The sequence below is a fragment of the Puma concolor genome, chromosome C1 (genome assembly GCF_028749965.1).
Source record: "Puma concolor isolate L17-30 chromosome C1, mPumCon1.1.hap2, whole genome shotgun sequence".
Taxonomy (NCBI): Eukaryota; Metazoa; Chordata; class Mammalia; order Carnivora; family Felidae; genus Puma; species Puma concolor.
Window position 1 is genome coordinate 141372215 of NC_141674.1, and position 19227 is coordinate 141391441.

Genomic DNA, 19227 nt, shown 5'->3' on the forward strand with positions numbered 1-19227 from the left:
ATTGAATAAATACAATAAAAATCAGGGATGAACTATTCATTAATTTTGATGTGTTTAGTTCAATTTAGATTATACTTCATAGAGTTTTTGTTATTTCTCTGTTGAATAATTTATAAATGTAATGAGTAACATGAATCATTGGGACACTTTTCTATATTTTATCAAAATAAATTGTTTTATGAAAAATGGAGCAAGGTTTATAGAGGAGGCACGAAACATTGGATGTTATGAAGAACAGACATTAAGAGGGGATGGGTGAAATCAGTGATGGGAATTAAAGAGTACACTTATCGTGATGAGCACTGAATAACATATAGAATTGTTGAATCACTGTAGTGTACATCTGAAGCTAGTATAACACTGTATGTTAACTATACTGGAATTAGAAGAAAAAACTTAATAATAATCAAAAAGAACAAGCTTTATATAGTGAGGAGTCACCTTTCATATGTTCCATATTTAAAGTATGGTCAGTTCAATAGAAAGCAGTTAAAGTGAGCATCATAAGCTGACCAGCTGCCATAACAATAGAGACGGCGGCAAAAATACAAGAGAAGATTCTACTGCATTTAACAAGACTTTTTAAAATGTCACTAAAAGGAGTTAGAATCTTTGAGCATATATTAGCTATACAAAGTAATAAATATATCTTAAATATTCCAAAATTAGGCCATGCATTGATGAAAGTAAATCCTCAGATCTGGATAGCAAGTTTCTCTTTTTTCATATAAGTGAAATGGTAGAAAAGATAGTATCTGGATAACCTAAGTAAACAATTTGCATAGTAGTATCAGGGAGAATCTTAGAACTGAAATTCAATGCATTTGTTTTCTGCTTTCTGTGTACATCCATTCTTGGAAGAGCCGAATGACCAGTCATTCTGTGCATTCTTAGTATGTTTCTATATACTTTCAGAGTTAAAAGGAAACCTGAGTAACTGTCTTATCAATTTCTTATACTTAGAGCAGAGTCACATATGTTAGTTCTTACCAGGGAGCTGTTAACCAATTTTGAATTTTCTCTAGCAAAACCCTTCTTTTCTCATTCCACTGCTAGTGAGTTTAACAAATCTCAGAGTCAGGAAAACGTTCATAAGTAAGTTCCATTTCATTCAGCCCAATTTTTGTTCTGGCCTCTATAGAAATGGATGATAGCTGGTCCAGGTTTGTTAGAGATTTTTGGCTTTCTTTTGACCATTTTAACATCTACATCCATTTGACAGATTTTGTTCTACTCTCCTTTTTTCTTACTTTCTGTCAAAAATATTAAGTGTCATCTGGTTTTCAATTTTTCCTTAAGCTAAATGCATTAATCTTGGTAGGATCTGAGAGTATTAGGACAGTGTTTGAGGTAAGTTAAGACATTGTAGAATGTTTTATATTTGAACTTGGGAATCATGCTTTTATGTGCAGTAATACTTTGAGTTCTTGAAAGTTGCCAATGATAATTATACCTTACTCTTAGTCAAGTAATGTGATCTGTCCCAATATTTTAATAACTATATAATATGCATATCGTTATGACATTATACATAGTATCAATGTATGTAGAATATGTATCATCAGTATGAGTAAAAATAGACTGATATTTATCCCTGAAGAACTTTCTGAACTAAATACATATGTACATTCACAGGTTCAAGTGATTGAGTGAAAGAATATTGATCTTTAATATCTAAATAGATATTTTACAACACAAAATAAATAATCAGCACATTTTACTATACTCTGTTTTAGAATGTATTTCTGATTTATCTCAGTCTCCTTTAGTAGGGGAATATTAATGTTCTTTTTTTCTCTTCACTCCAAAATCATATTTTAAGCATAAATCTAAATGTAGATGTAGGATGATTTTGTAGTTTTAAAGAGCAGGTCTGCATTTTCCATCTCAGACATCATGTTTATGAGAAATCTGGACAGTGCCACTTGAATAGAGGAATTTCTTAACTCCAGAATTTATGAGACTTCTGTCTATTAGGAGAAATATATGGAATTTTCTTTCCTTAACCCATGTTTTTATTGGGATAGCCTGTTTGCCATTGCTGCTTAAAACTGATCCCCAAAGAGAAAAATCTCAATGAATCATTGGATTGCTTGTCTTGGAGCAAGGCCAGGAGCAGTAAGTTTTCAAGATAAACAGTGTTCAGGCTGCAAGAATGGCACAGAAGATTTCTCAGGTGGAGTGTTCTCACTTCCCTTCTGGCACGTACCGTATTACACAGTGTCTTGCAGATAAGACTTGAGAGAAAGCTAGTGTGAAAGAACTTTATTTCACGATACTTGTTTCCTAGCTCTTTCATCGAAATGTTTCTTGAATAGTCCAAAGAACATGGCTTTGAATTCATTACTACTCATTGAATTCAAAGCCTATTTCCATAGGCTTCATGTTCATCCTTACATTTTTAGAACGAGCCTGATACCTATTTTGTTCACTGCTGTATTCTAATTCCTAGCACAGAGCCTTGCCCAGACCAGGTGCTCAGTAAATATTGATTGAATATTTGTTAAATGAATGACTTCAGATTCATTTCAGCCAAAATTTGATTACAAATAAAAGTCTAGGATAGTGTAAATGTGTAGCCAAATTATACCAGGCTGGAACTTTTGCTCTTTACAGTTGGCCATGTTGATGTCCTCTGAATAGCTGAGCTATGCAGTTGATTCACTCTTATTCATTAGCTCATTCACTGATCCAAAAGATCTTTATTGACTACTCTGTCCAGGATTAGCATTTTGCTAGGAGTGAGATGTATTGGGCCTTGGGGATATATCAGAATACACGAGGCACTGGCCCTGTCCTCCTTGGTCTTGCCATTCTGTATTTAGTTTGAGGCAAGGCAAAAATATTTACAAGGTAAGGTCAATAATGTAAAGATTAAAATGGACAAAGTAGTGAAAAATTATGCATTGCTATGGGATAGAAGAGACTTTATAAAGGCAGCTAGGACTCAACAATAGGTAGGATTTCAGAAGGTAAAATTAGTGACAGAGAGCTCCACTGTGAGGTATGAATAATGTGTGTGTATGCGCATGCCCGTGTGTGTGTGTGTGTGTGTGTGTGTGCGTGCATGCACATGTGTGTGCATGCATTTGAACACTTGGCTGTTTGGCCTGAAGAATGCTCCCCCTCCACCCCCACCAAAAAAAAAAAAAAAAAAAAAAAAGAAGGGAAAGAAATGTGTCCCTTGAGAAATTATTTTTTCTTTCTTTCTTTTTCTTTTTCTTTTGCCTATGTCTACACTCCCTATTACTTTATGCCTATATCTGCTGACATTAGAGACCCCTTGGGTGAGTGATTTCATCTTTTCATTATACATTGTTCTTTGTCAGTATGCGCTCATGATCAAGTTTCTAGAACTTATAATGGCAAACTTGTTCTAGTGGAGAGTGCAGCTAACTGGTATAATAATGCATTGTCTGGGAGACCAAAGTTACAGGCTTTCAGTTATTTCTGCTTTCTCCTATCACCAAAATTAACTGTTAATCAGAATCTAGTTCAGTTTCTCTAAGTAAGATTGTTTTCTTAAGCACAAAAGTATCTTTTAAAGCATAGAGCAGAAATTAACAGAAGGTAATGTTGGTGGTTTTAAAGAGTTAATATAGTAGCTAGCAAGCATCATACATTCCTTGAACTTTCAAATAATAGTAAAGTTTATTTGTTTAATTAAAAATAATCAGGGGCGCCTGGATGGCTCAGTTGGCTAAGCGTCCGACTTCAGCTCAGGTCATGATCTCGCGGTCCGTGAGTTAGAGCCCCGCGTCGGGCTCTGTGCTGACAGCTCAGAGCCTGGAGCCTGTTTCAGATTCTGTGTCTCCCTCTCTCTGACCCTCCCCCATTCATGCTCTCTGTCTCAAAAATAAATAAACGTTAAAAAAAAATTAAAAAAAAAATAATCAGTTTTACTAATGTGTATTCATGGGTCACTTATTTCAGGAATCTTGTTGACGTTTTCTTTATTATTCAAAAGGATAGCTTATTTTTATGCTCCAATGTTCTCCCAATATTCAGGAACCTGTGTGCAAAATGAGTTGACCTAGATCAGGCATTAAAGGGGACGATGGGTGGATCTGGTACAGTCTGTATAACTTATGGGCTTATAGGAAACCTTACATGCACACATTCAATGCTTATTATCCATGGGTTCTGTGTGTGTGAATTTGCCTACTCAGTAAAAGTTTTTCAAAGCCCCAAATCAGTATTTGCAGCGCTTCTGTAGTCATTTACAGACATGCACAGAGCAGCAAAAAATTCAAAATTGCCCAACACACACTCTCAGCGGAGGTCCGTCCAAGTGATGCTCTGTGTCTTGCTTGAGCTCTACTATACCATAAACAAGTGTCCTTTTCACAGTCTGTATGGTGTCACATTTTCCCCATTTTTGTGCTTTTTATTGGTGATTGTGCTTTTTGAAGTGACCCGCAAGCATAGTACTAAAGTGTTGTCTAGTGTTCCTAAGCACAAGAAAGCTATGATGCTCCTTACAAAGAAAATATGTGTATTAGTTAGACAAGCTTCATTCTGGCTTGAGTTATAGGGCTGCTGGCTGGGTTCAGTGCTAATGAATCAACAATATATATTTAAATAAGGTTTCTTTAAACAGAAACACACATAAAACATGCTTAGGTATGATTGGTTGTTGAAAATACAGTGTCTAGATGCTCACGGAACCTAACCTTGTATTTCTCCTAGGCATAATGGTTCAGTACGCAGTAGTTCAGTTTTTCTAGTGACTTGATAGACTACAGCTACAGTGAATAACAAGGGTTGATCTGTTTCTCCAGGCCAAAGGACCATAATACTCATCTGATTCTCAATGGGGACTGCGATCCCCTCAAAGGGTCAAAACTCAAAGGAGTCCTTCTTATTCTAATATCCTTGGACTCCTGGGCCTGTGATGGAGAGTGGAGCTGGTGTGCTGGCATTGAGATGTTAAAGAAAAAGAGTCTCATATTTCCACTTTGCCATTTATGAATAATCTCATCATTACTGGTTTTTGTAGTCAGAGCCAGTCTGAATCCTAGTTTTCCAGTATATTAGCTTTGTGATCCTGAGCAAGAATTCTTAACCTTCTAAGTTTCAGTTTCCTTATATGTAAAGTAGATACAATAATACCTACCTTGTAGAGTTATTTTACTTTTTAAAAAAATTTTTTAATGTTTTATTTTATTTTTGAGAGACAGAGAGAGACAGAGCATGAGCAGGGGAGGAGCAGAGAGAGAGGGAGACACAGAATCCGAAGCAGGCTCCAGGCTCTGAGCTGTCAGCACAGAGCCCGATGCGGGGCTCGAACCCATGAACGTGAGATCATGACCTGAGCTGAAGTTGGACGCTTAACCAACTGAGCCACCCAGGCGCCCCTGTAGGGTTATTTCAAAGACTAAAATTAGATGATGAGTTTAAAGAACCATGTAAAGTGTCTAGGAGTAGTCAAAATCGTTTTTATAAATGTTATTGTAGTATATGCTTGATAGATCATTGTTAATTTCTTTCTTTTTTTTCTCCTTCCCACTTGGAAATAGTATGAGATCCATTTTCTAATACCTGGATGAATTAGTGAATTCACTATGGAATTGCCTTTTTCCTGCAGTAATGAGTGGAAAAAGTAGGACATGCTGTCAGGGCCTCTGGTTTTCTTCCTACTGATTCCTCTGGTCTAGAGCTCTACGGCAGTAATGATGGATGACTGGAGCTCTGTGTGGCACTGGTGACTGGAACAGTCAGCTGTGTTTTGGTTATGAGAGGAATCACCTGTCTTCAGCTCCTGACCAGGGGAGAAGGGCTCATGCATCAATGCTCTCCCAGGTGCCTGTCTCCCTACGGGAAGATCGGGTTGACTCTAGCAGTTCAGAGGTTCTGTGAATGACACCCAAGTGCCCTCTTCACATCCACCTTAAGGGGACTCTTAGGATTTAACTTTCCTAATTTGAAAACCTGAACCCTATTTCTTCTCAAAAATTCCTTAGACTAATCATTTCCCTTAGCCTCTCAGAATTCCCCTGACTTATCTTAAATATGTGAAATAATGTAAGTACGATGACACATCATTGAAGAATGAGGTGTTCTACATTAATGGATTTTCCAGGTGAAATTGGCCCTGTGCTGTGTTTTGCTTTAATAATTTCATAGAAATGGTCATAGGCTGTATTAGACCAGTCTTTTGACTTCTTGGTTGTGTTTATATAAGGTGGATAATTTAAAATTTTCTTGATTACTTATGAATCAACTGCTGTGCTATGTTATAGGACATAGCAACTCCCTCAGAGACTGCTAACACAAATAGATGAATTGTCCACATATATTAATAATTCCAGTTTGTTTTCTTTGTGTGTTTTTTATGTTGTTGGATTTTTGTTACTAGGTGACATAAGTAGGTGAGAATTCCACTGTAGTTCATATTTTAGAATGAGTTATGGTATAAATGATAACAAATTTCTGATATTTGCATAACAGCACAATCCAAATTGTTTGTATCCGTATTTGTTTACTAAATATATTAACATCATTATTGACTATGATTATAGAGTATTATAGTACATTATTGTAATACATTTTTTATTTATATTTAACATAATATAACATATTTGAATGGATATGAAATATACATACAACACTTCTGTATGTATTTTCCCCTTTCTTCTATGAATTCTTGCTCTACATGAGCAAATGACATAGGCCTACGATATTTTGTGGCCCAGGGTAAAGCTGGTTATAGATAAAGCTGGGGTTTATCTTGAAACCCCAAGATAGCCCCACATTACTACAAATTGGATGTTTTAGTCACAGTTATGTCTCTTTGGAGAATAGTGTTTAAAAAGCAATTCCTGTCTAGTTCTAGACCTCTGAAATTGACTCTTAGGCACTGCCATATCCTGTCCGGAGGTCACATTGTACCCAAGCACATATAGAATAACCTCACTCCTTCTGGCTCTGGCAAAATTAATCTGTCTGCAACATAATCTCACTCAATTAAAAAAAAAAACAACCAGAATGTAAAGAAAAACAATGTCAGGCCTTACTCTCCAGTGTCTCTATTTTACCCTGGATGGAAATGACCCAACTCAAAGCCCCTGTGCTAATTTATTTACTTTGGTACTACTTGAGGGGACTAGTGAAGCTGGACCCTGCAGTCAGCCTCTCAGTTTCTCTCTATCCACAACACATAAAGTGGCTGTCCCTGCATAATTTGAAAACTACACATTCACTAAAACAGAGACAAAGAAATATAATTGCTATGAAATGAAATGACTGTCACAAAAGGAGAGATCAAATGTGAGAGAAGGCACATTTAATGTAAAAATACAACTGGGGTGCCATTCATTTTCAAAACAACCTAAGTGGAGAGTGCAGATGTAATGAATGATAATGAGGGTGCCCAATTTTGGAAAGTGGTTTTTAAAATGCTGCAGCAGAACACTATCTAGAGTCTCTTAGGAAAAAGCCAAATCTCATCAGGGACCTTTTCAAGCATCATTTTCTCCTTTTAAATGATCTCACGTGAACTTCCTGTTAGTTGACTTGGCATAGCATTCTGTTATTCATTATTTTTGACTGCTTGCAAATGGAACAAAAGATCTATTATTAGTGATTTGTCAGTTGTTGCAAGACTTAGTTTAGGTACTTACAGAACTCTTTGCCTCATGTTTATTTTGTTGTGTGAAGCTGTATGATCTAAGGGATTTCATAGCCCCCTGATTCTCAACTTAGACAATCTCTTCTCAAGTGATTAGTTTGGAAGAAATGATTGACTCCAGATAGCAAGCCTCTGAGCACAACGAAGTTTCTCTGAAGAAGCCTTTCTCTCCACCTGGGAGATTTTGGCTTTGGGGTAAAGAAAGCTTTTCTCTTTAATTCTTTGTATATAGATTCTTTCCTCAAGTGAAAACACAACCTTCTAAGGATACAAGTAAGATCATGTTATTAATATGGTCATTTGTCAAGTACTAAGCACCTCACTGCTGGAAGTGCTGTCTAATTCACAGTTGATGTTATGATGTTACTTTTCTAAAGTCCCCAAATTTCTGGCTAAGGGATGGTGGACCCATAGGGTGGACCTGTAGAATATGACAAGTGACATAAGAGATAAAAGCTGCTACACTGAAGTGCAGAGGAGGAAGAAATCTGGTTCACTAGGCAATAGCTCACCACAAGCTCTCCATGAAAGAAATGCCATGTGCAAAGAGGATGAGTGGTGATTTTGACAAGCAGAAATTGTAAGGGGTTGTTGCACAAGGCTTATAGGTGGCATGAAGAGTGTAAGTAAAGTAATTGGAAAAGAATGGAATGCATTTCTCCAGAAGCTTAAATATCAGAAACACCTAATGCACAGTGTCCTAAAAGGATTTTAATTGATCTTTTTTTTATTTAAAAAAACATGTTTTTTAACGTTTATTTATTTTTGAGACAGAGAGAGACAGAGCATGAATGGGGGAGGGTCAGAGAGAGGGAGACACAGAATCTGAAACAGGCTTCAGGCTCTGAGCTGTCAGCACAGAGCCCGATGCGGGGCTCGAACTCACGGACAGCGAAATCATGATCTGAGCTGAAGTCGGCCACTTAACCAACTGAGCCACCCGGGTGCCCCTTAATTGATCTTTTTACTAACAACACACATTTCTGTGGTTCATGTGATGGTGGGTTTTCTAGGTGGGAAGAGTTGTTTGATGGCACCATGTTAACCTGGTGAATTCTTATAATTCTAATGCAGTGGCTTTTATCTGAATGTACCATCACAGTAGTGTCACAGTCATATTTCATGGTATATCCTGGTTGTGGTTGTTCTTGGTCATTGGTCTGATGTATAATAACCCCTTTGAAAGACTGAATTATGATTAAGCTTACACATATTTATATACCATTTATAAAGAAAGAAAAAATGATAGACTACAGACAGAATATTTGGGGTCTGAATCAAGTTTGTTATTTTTAAGTCATGCTATTTTGGAGTTAAGAGTTCTATATTCTCGAAGTATCATTATTTCCAAACAGATTTGAGATAAAAAATATCCTATTATAATACAGTACAGGTTGAGTTAAAAAAGAAAACACAAGAAAAATCAGAAAGTTATCCTTTTTGATGGTATTAGAGACTTTTGTCGAGAATTATAGTAGGTGTGTGGGTATTAGGATCAGATTAAATTTGCAATGAAAAACAATACAGAAAAATGCATTTTTAGAGGGGGACGTTTATGTCAGAATATATAGGAAGTAGCATATATAGTCTTTCAGCTATCTTTCCTCTGGACCTGACTGTTTTCAAGACTAGTTTGTAGAGTGAAATGAGTTTGATGGAGGCTTTGAACAAGTCAACATTTTTCAGAAAACAATTTGAGTTTAAGTGACCTGCTTTTCCCTTTTGTGGAGGGAAGAAAAGAGGGAGACATGGAGGAACTGAAGACTTGGTTTGTCACTATCTAATATGGAGCATTCATTTTGGACAGTTTCATGCTAGTCCACACCTGCTGCTTTCCAGCCCTCTGGCTTTGAGCAAGTTATTTAAATTTTCTGTAAATCTATATTCTCACCTGAAAAATGCAGATAAAATGTCTGTGTGATAGGGTTGTTGTGACAATCAAATGTGGTAATGTACACAAAGCGTCTAGCTCTGTGTCTAGTACATGTTACCTGTTCGCTGTAGGCATTTATTGCATACCTTTGACTTATGTCTCTTACTTAATCTCGTAACAATCCTGTGAATAATATTATGACTTTCAATTGATAGATAAAAATCTTGAAACTTAAGGGAGTAAAGTGCTTCTTACAAGTTTAAACAAACCCAAGAATAATAGCCAGGAGTTCAACTTAGACTTGATGGTTTCAAGGCTGCAAAGCCCCATTGCGTTAAATTAAATCATTCCCTCTTTCTCTCTTCTCTCCATCCCCCTTTCCTCTTCTCTGCAGTTACATCTTCTTCACGGTAGAGACTTTGTTTTAAAAACTTCATAACAATGACGTACAAATCAGATGGAATGAAACAGTATTTTCGTTTCGCTAAATTAAAGTAAATGTGATGACATCATTATATCTCCAAATGCCATCAATTCCCTTCAAAAACATATCCCATTTTAATTAAAAAAATGTATACTTGGGGCGCCTGGGTGGCGCAGTCGGTTAAGTGTCCGACTTCAGCCAGGTCACGATCTCGCAGTCCGTGAGTTCAAGCCCCGCGTCAGGCTCTGGGCTGATGGCTCGGAGCCTGGAGCCTGTTTCCGATTCTGTGTCTCCGTCTCTCTCTGCCCCTCCCCCGTTCATGCTCTGTCTCTCTCTGTCCCAAAAATAAATAAAAACGTGGAAAAAAAAATTAAAAAAAAATGTATACTCAATTAATATATATTAATTATGAAAGCATTAAGAAATATAAATAAATATAGATTTCCTGAATGCTCAATGTTCAAAGACAATCACAGGTAACATTTTGGTGCATAACTTCAATTCATCCCTATCCATGTACTGTTTTTTCCTTCTGATTAAAGTTTGGTTTATAATGTGCTATTTTTAATTAATTATCACTCAAAAATGTCTTTCCAAATTGGTAAATGTATGTCTACATAATCATTTCTATCAGCGGCATAGGTACCTGATTAAAATAATCCTTATTATTGGATATTTACATTGTTTCTGAATTTTTACTTTCATGAACTATTGGCTCTTGCATATATACCTTTGTGCCTTTGGCCAATTATATCCTTAGGATAATTCCCTAAGAGTAAAACATATGAGTTAGTGTTTATACATTCTCTGGTTCTTAATGTATATTGTCAAATTCCCTCCCTTAAAGAAAGGAGCAGTTTACATTCCCTCTAGCAGTGTATGAAAATGCCCGTTTTCACATTCCTACACTAAAGGTTATCATGCCTTTCAATCTTTGAGAACTCCATTATACCCCTAAAAAAGTGACTTTATTGCTTTTCTTTGCATTCCTGTGTCTATCCATTCTATAAAATAATAACATTTCTAAGAATACTATCTAAACAGAATGTAAACTTCCTTAGGTCAATGACAAAAGTCTCCACATACTTAAATATTTATATTCTCCATTCTTCTAAAACAGAATAAATCCCCAAAGAGGCATTTGAGACACTGGTTGGCAGAAACCCATGGATTAACATTATATAACCTTATTAAGATCATCCTTGAATTTTATTTTTAAACCTCAAGCTCATTGTTTTCAGAACACATCTGCTAAGATAACCTAGTCCTAACTGGGAATGACAAACAGTCCTCTAGGTAGATTCTCAAAACAGAGGAAAGGAAAACGTTATGGCAGCTAAGCCTTGCTGTCACCTAACTTTTGTATCTAGCTTGAACTTCATTCTCATTCAGTATTTCTCCCTCTGTGATCAGTGCCAGAGTAGTCAGGTTGTAATGCCAACGTCTCCTTGGGCCTCAGTGAGAAAACTATGCAAAAATATGTCTGATAGGTTTGTTGTGGGGAATACTGAACAGAATTGGTAGCCTTATCTTTTTTGAGTGCATGTCCCTATTTAAAAAAGCAAAAACAAAAACAAACTCCCTAAACAATATACAGCATTGCTTTGTTTTGACTAAAATTCTTACCATATTTTCCTATAAAGAAAAGCACTGGTTTCATATTGTATTGTCTTCTCATATACTTTAGACCAGTTTGGAAAATTGATTATTTATGCTATGGAGTCTGGGTTACACCATTTACACGCAAACACACACACACACACACACACACACACACACACACACACACACACACACACATCCCACTAGTTGCTGAAAAATAATGGCATCCAGGCATCACTAAGAAGATAATATCTTTAGGATCTGCTAATTCCTTAAACAATTATCCTCAGTTTGGAAACTGAGCAAGTCTAAACTATGTTTGGCTCCATCTGATTTTCCACATAATTTTACCCTTCCTCTATATTATTTAAACTATCATATAATTTCAAATTTCGTATCAAAAATGAATTTATATTTGAATCAACAGTACCTTATTAAGTGGTGGCACATAATGTTTAAAAAGACCCCCTTAAAATAAGAAGTTTCATTTAGTTAAATGTAAGAAAAACAAAGATAGTCAAATCTGTGATTAGAGCCTGCGATGTCACATTATCTAAGAGTGTTCCTTGACTAAACCAGACATACTTTAATGATCGGTCAAATCAGTTTCCAGAGAAAGGTATTGCTGTGTTATTAAAGGGGATGATTAAATTGCCTTTGGGAACATCACAGAATCCATAGTAAAGTTCACTTCGTGCACTGATCACAGGGAACTTGATCTTGGCATTCTGTGGTGCTTTGCATACTTTAAAGGTTGACCGTGAAGTGAAATTCATTCAACAACTTCTGGCAGCATGTTCTGGGAGTGAGATAGCTTAAGTCTTTGTAAATCACCCAAAAAGAAGCAGAATGTGAGTGCAATGATGGGTGTTGGTGGTTTGTTTTTGTTTTCAATACACAAAAAAAATGGCACCTCTTCCAAATGCCTCCTGTGTGAATGTTCAAAATGAACTTGAGGAACTCTACAATATATTCACTGTAAAAGAGTCAAGAATTATTTTTTTTTTACATGCAAAGCACTAGATTTAATTTAGACATATTCAGTAGAACAAATAAAAACAAAAGATCTTTTTAAAAAGGAGCAAATCATGGCTACTGTTGGGGAAAACTCTGAATATCCCTGGTAGGCTCTCATTTAATGTGAACTGTTGTTTGATATTTTTTTATGACAACATACACTTGCAAAAAACAACCCTATGTATATTTTATTGTGTGACTCTCAATAGGCTGAAAATATTTTTTTTATTATTTTTATTTTTATTTTTTTCAATATATGAAATTTATTGTCAAATTGGTTTCCATACAACACCCAGTGCTCATCCCAAAAGGTGCCCTTCTCAATACCCATCACCCACCCTCCCCTCCCTCCCAACCCCCATCAACCCTCAGTTTGTTCTCAGTTTTTAAGAGTAAAAGAGTCAAGAATTATAAAACACTTAGGATTCATGAAGGAAAAAATATCATAAATCTATAGTGATGCCCCAGATTCACTGAAGAATCTAAGAATGGAAGCAATAAGAGCTAACATTTATATGATACTTATTATGTGCCAGATACTGTTTTTAAGCGCTTTATGTGAATTAATTTTTTCAACCTTCCAAAGAGCCCCATGAGGTGGTTATTTTTTTTTTTTTTAAGACAGTGATAAGGCAGAGGTCACACAACTAGTAAGTGGCAGAACTGTAATGTGAATTTTCTTCTGATTCAAGATGGTACATCTAGATGGACTGGTAAAAATGGAGCACTGCCAAGCAAACGCCAAGAAAATGTCCAGCCTCAACATGAAGTTTTACTGGCTTCTGAGGAAGTGGTAAGTTTGCAAGTATCATCACAGAATTAAATGCATTCTTAAGAACTAATGTCTCAGCGAGGCATTCGGGGGAGAAACTGGCCTGATTTCTAAGGTAAGTCTACCACTAAGTATCTATAGATATTGGGTCTGAACCTGTCGTTTTCTGGGGCTCGGTTTCCTCGTTTGTGAAGCATAAGGGCTGGACAACGTTTTCAAAAAGAGATTCTGTAATTCTTTTCTGAGATAAACGGTTTAAACACATTGTGGTTTGGTGGGGAAATCTTTCTATCTATAAAGACCCTGTGGAGGACTTAACTGTAGTTTTTTCTGCCATTAAATGGATTCAGTGAAGGGACTTGACCAGTATTCAGAGATATGCCAGCATTTTTGCCTTCTCTAAATTTTTCACCTGTGATACAGATTAAGGCAGAAAGGAGAGTGGCAATTGGCGGTTCAGGATAGGGTAGAGCAAACCCTTCTTGTTTGTCTTGGGGATAAGCTTCAACAATGGAGAAGAGGTTATTGACACTGGCAACGATGACACATTCGTATCTGAAATTCAGATCAAATGATTCAACCCTTCAGAGCATTCCCAAACAACGGCCTTTCCAACAGCGTGAATCTGCAAACAGAGCCCAGCAGTTAATTTCAGTCAGCCGGCTTTGCTGGTATTGCTGCTTCAATCTTAGATTTACAGAGCCGTTTTTGATGAAGACAATAAAAGCCTCCTTTTGCTCCTGTGTTGCGTGATGCTGACACTTTATCAAAGCACATAGACAGAGGGTTGTTCTTAACCATATATAAAACGGAGCAACCTCACAAATCGTGCTTTAATATTGCACTATGGAAACACCAAGGTTAAAGGTAAATCTGTGGTGTAACCATATTGATTAATTGATGTAAGAAAGGTCAGGCTAATCTTTATCTTGCTTGAAAGACTTTAGCTCTATATGGCAGGTTTGTTGAAATGGTTCCTGTGTAAAAAGATAGGGGGGAAAAAGTGGAGTCTTCCTGCAGAGAAAGTGGGGGAAATCTCATCAAATGATCACTTAGTGAAAGGTTAGTGAAAGGAGTCCTGATGCAAAGGAAATGGGGAGATCTCTTCGAGCAATCACTCAGAAGGTTAAAGCACTAAAACTGGGACTGGAGGGTGAGTTATGTAGATTCCCCTATGTTTTTAATAGGCTTTGTTGGAAATACCTTCACCACTGAAACAATCATAGGAGAAGCAAAGACAGTGACTTTAGATAAGAGTCTTAGCCTTGCCCCAAAAAGACCAGAAAAAAGAGCTTCATATGCTTTTTTTCAATAAGACTGAAATCTCCTGAAGTAGAAGACCTGACTTCTCTGCCCCTCTGGTCCTGCCTTGTTTAAAAACAGACACATAATTTGTCCCATAAGATGGCTTCTGTATATCCAGAGCACGGGAAGAGGGAATTATCCCTTCCATGCAAAGATGCACAGACATGTAAAGAGCAGCTTGTTCAAACCTATTTTTGGACCAAGAGAGATAATGGGGTTTGAGAATTAAAATTTAGGATCCTGAGAAAACAGAAATATACAAATACAAATGAGGGAGGTCTAGGGGCTAAATCTGTAAGTGGGGTTGGAGAAAAAGAAATCTAGGGACCAGGAGGACAGGCTGCTGACCCTGAATTAAGCACTGTTGGATGAGAAGCAGGGTCTGAGCCAGGGAGGTGAGGAAGGGATGGAAGTGGGAGTGACTGTTGGAAAATTTTTCTCATTATGCTCATACCTGAAATGAACCTGAATAGGGTAGGCTATGATGTAGTCACAGGCACACACAGAAACTTGAGAGGCTTACTATAATAAAAATTTATTTTTGGCTTGTGCAAAGTCCATGTAGCTGGGTGATAACTCTTGCATCTTACAGCTACAGCATTTGGACCATGTGATCTCATCCCATCAGTGAGATGCCTAGAAGATCCATTAGATGTTTTGAAAAAGAGATTTGGAAGTAGGCTACCATTATCTTATATCCAATTGTCCTGGGTGCAGTCACAAAGCCTTGAACTAGCCGCAAAGGAGACTGGGAAATAGACCATAAAAGTTACTTGTCTAGGTAAACCTAGGTGTTTAGGTTTTCATAAAGAAAAATTTCCAAAGACTGCATTGTTAAATATAGGATGTTTAGAGAACTTCATTGCTATTCTTTCTGACACTGAGGGCAGATGATTGGACTCATTTTTCTGTAAGTTCTATTCTTTATATAATTATATACTTCTACAACTGTATAAGCTTTTTCTTTGCAGGGAAAAAATGAAAAGTAAGCTATATGTTGGAATTATTTTCTTACCAAACTACTTTAATTATCCTTTTATTTATTGACCATGGCTACTTCCTACAGTAGGTAGTGAAACTTTTATGTTAAGGAAGCACACACATACAAAAAAGGATGGAATAAGAAATTAAATTTATTTTATTTACAAATTTACCCATTGTGTAGCCTAGGTCAATATTATTAATAATAAACACTTGAAGGCATAAATCATAATGTGGTACTAATCCATATGTAAAATATAAGATCTAACCTTAACATAGTCATTGAAGGGAATTCTGATAGGTTGTGTGTTACACATTATGCATTTTTGTGTTATTGGCTTCCATATATGTTAATAGATGGTAATTATATGCTTTTCATTTGGACAGCGCTTATCCAAAAACGATTTAATATTCGCACATCTAATGGGTCACACGTGGCCATTGATCATTTGGATCAGAGTTCAATTTGAACTGCTGCTGGTTAGATTAGAAATTGTAATCATGGAAAAAGATAAATTATAAGGTCTCTGCAGATCAGTTGTATTTTTAGATTAGATGGGCTTTTAGACATGAAACAGCAAGTTGAGGAGGTTAGGGAAGATCTATAGTGTTGTCATTAATGTGAGTTTTCTAAGAAATACATTCAGAGATCTTCTGTACCCTTTCCACCATTTTGTCAGGAATGTGAAATTTATAGGGAATGACATATCATGATAATAAAGATGGTGACAAACATCCATAAATTATTTGTGAATTATAACTTTAAGGACTAAAGGCAAAAGAAGGATATTTATTTTGTAAAGTATACATTTTGATGTAGTAAATCAAATATGCTATTAAAGTTACGCAGTTTATAATATATAGAGATTTGGTCTGTATTAGAGGACATCTACGTGAAGATTAATCTAGTTGAAACAGATCTCTGGTGACTTGAGTATTAAAAGGACTTTTATCTTTGCTTTAAAAAAACTCTTTTTCTTTGGGTCTAATTATAAAAGAAATGCATTCTCATTTAGAACATTTGGAAAATTAAGAAAAGCTATTCAAGCAAACAAAAAACATTCACCATCCAACAACCCAGACATATTACTGTTAACATCTTGAAGTATCTTATTTATTACTTGCCTTTGATTTTTTTTTATGAAATATTTCAAATATATAAAAATACAGAAAATGATATAACCAAACAACACACATCCACCACTGAGACTTAAATATCTTAACTTTTTGCTATATTGACTTCAGATCTCATATTAAAAAATAAATAGGGAGGGAGGTAGGTGGGAAGAGGGATGGGTTAAATGGGTGATGGGTATTAAGGAGGGCACTTATGATGAACACTGGGTATTGTATGTAAGTGATGAATCACTAAATCCTACACCTGCAAGTAACATTACACTGTATGTTAACTAACTGGAATTTAAATAAAAACTTGGAAGAAAAATAAACCAAAACCAAAAATAAAATATTACAGACCTATATAGATACATACTCTATTTATTTCTCCTTCCTTCCTTTTCTAGAATTAATTATTATTGTGAAATTTCCATTTTGCAATTTTCATGTATATCATCCATAAACAACATGTATAGTTGTTTATGTTTACATATTTACATAAACAACATTTAGAATTGTTCTATATTTACAAAGTATATAAATGTTATTGTCATCATCATTGTCATCATCATCATTTCATAACAGTGAACACTTATTAAACATTTACTGTCAGGCACTACTCTAAAGCATATTGTACATATTAACCTTAGAAGGCAGGTGCTACTATTAATTTTACAAATAAGGAAATTAAGTCACAAAGAAGTTAATTAACATGCCCAAGGTCATACCCCTGCTCTTTTTTTTTTATTTATATATGAAATTTATTGTCAAATTGGTTTCCATACAACACCCAGTGCTCATCCCAAAAGGTGCCCTCCTCAATACCCATCACCCACCCTCTCCTCCCTCCCACCCCCCATCAACCCTTAGTTTGTTCTCAGTTCTCAACAGTCTCTTATGCTTTGGCTCTCTCCCACTCTAACCTCTTTTTTTTTTTTTTTTTCCTTCCCCTCCCCCATGGGTTCCTGTTAAGTTTCTCAGGATCCACATAAGAGTGAAACCATATGGTATCTGTCTTTCTCTGTATGGCTTATTTCACTTAGCATCACACTCTCCAGTTCCATCCACGTTGCTACAAAAGGCCATATTTCATTTTTTCTCATTGCCATACCCCTGCTCTTTTTTAACTTGCTTTTCTCATGCAACAAAGTGTTTTGAGATGTATTCATGTAGATATGTAGTTCATTCATTTTAATTGCTGTGTAGTATTCCATTCTATGCATGTCGTAGTTGACCTGTTCCCCTACTGATAGACAGAACTTTGAATATTCTTTAAGTATCCCTTGTTCATATTTGTGGAACATTTTCTAGGGGAGTTACTTAGAAGTTGAAGTCCTAGGTTATATATTATGCACATTTTAAATTCTGTATGATTATGGAGAATTTCATATATTGATCTTACAGCTATCTCATTGCTTTGCTAAACTTTGTTATCAATTTAATTATGTGTCTTCTCTGCTATGCTGACAATTATATATTCTGTGAATAGTAACAGTATTTTTTCTTCCATTGCAATTTTATATATTTTATTTTTTTTCTTCTTTTATTGTATTGGCAAAGGTACCCAGTTCAATTTGAAGGAGGGATGGTGACAGAATCCCTGGCTATTTCCTAATTATAAAGGTAGTGCGCTATTAAGTGTGTGTTTGTTGCTGGCTTGCAATAAGTATACCTTATCAGATTGAAGAAGCTTCCTCTATTTCTTGCTTGCTATAGATTTGTTAGGTCTCATTGAGTATTTTTCTGAACCTTTCAAGAGTTTGGTTTTTCTCTTTTAATCTGTTAACGTGGAAAGTTACATTAGTAACAATTTCTAAAGTTTATTAATCCATGTATTCCTGGAACAGTATTTAGTCATGATATTTTAATTTTTATGACATTGCTGGTATTGTTTTCTAATATTACATTCAGAGGTTTTACGTTTATATTAAAAAATATTTGTATATAATTTTACTTTCTTGAATTATCTTATATACATTGCTGGTATCAAGATTTTTAGCTATATGGAATGAGCTGGGAACTTTGCCTTTTTCCCCTTATTTTTTGGAATAGTTTGCATAATATTAAAATTACATATTACTTGAAGTTGTGGTAGAACTTGTCTATAAAACTATTAGAGCAAGCTTTTAGGGGAGATAGTAGTGGAGATTTTTAATTACTGATTATACCTGTTAAATGGTTATAAGGCTGTTAAGTTTCTCTATTTATTACTGAGCTAGCAGTAGTAAGTTATAGTTTTCTAGTCAATTTTCTAGTTTGTCTGAATTTTCAATTTTTTTAAGAGAAAATTTTTCATACCTTCACTTTGCAATTTGAAACATCTTTATCTGTTATTATCCTCCTTCTTTTATTCCTAACATTGATGTATCTTTTCTCTTTTATTTATTTATATATTTATTTTAGAGGGAAAGAGAGATCACATGAGCAGGGGAGAGGGGCAGAGGGAGAGGAGAGAGAATCTTTTTTTAAAAAAATTATCTTTAAAAATTTAAATCCAAGTTAGTTAA

General features: G+C 35.6%; 1 long non-coding RNA gene across 1 annotated transcript in view; it reads left to right on the top strand.

Annotated features, from left to right (window-relative positions):
- LOC147578470 (uncharacterized) overlaps positions 1-19227 on the top strand; it is a 341836-nt gene that overhangs the window by 56307 nt on the left and 266302 nt on the right. The window contains exon 2 of the long non-coding RNA XR_015254291.1: positions 13239-13339. This is a non-coding gene — a long non-coding RNA (uncharacterized LOC147578470). The remainder of the gene's footprint in view (positions 1-13238; positions 13340-19227) is intronic.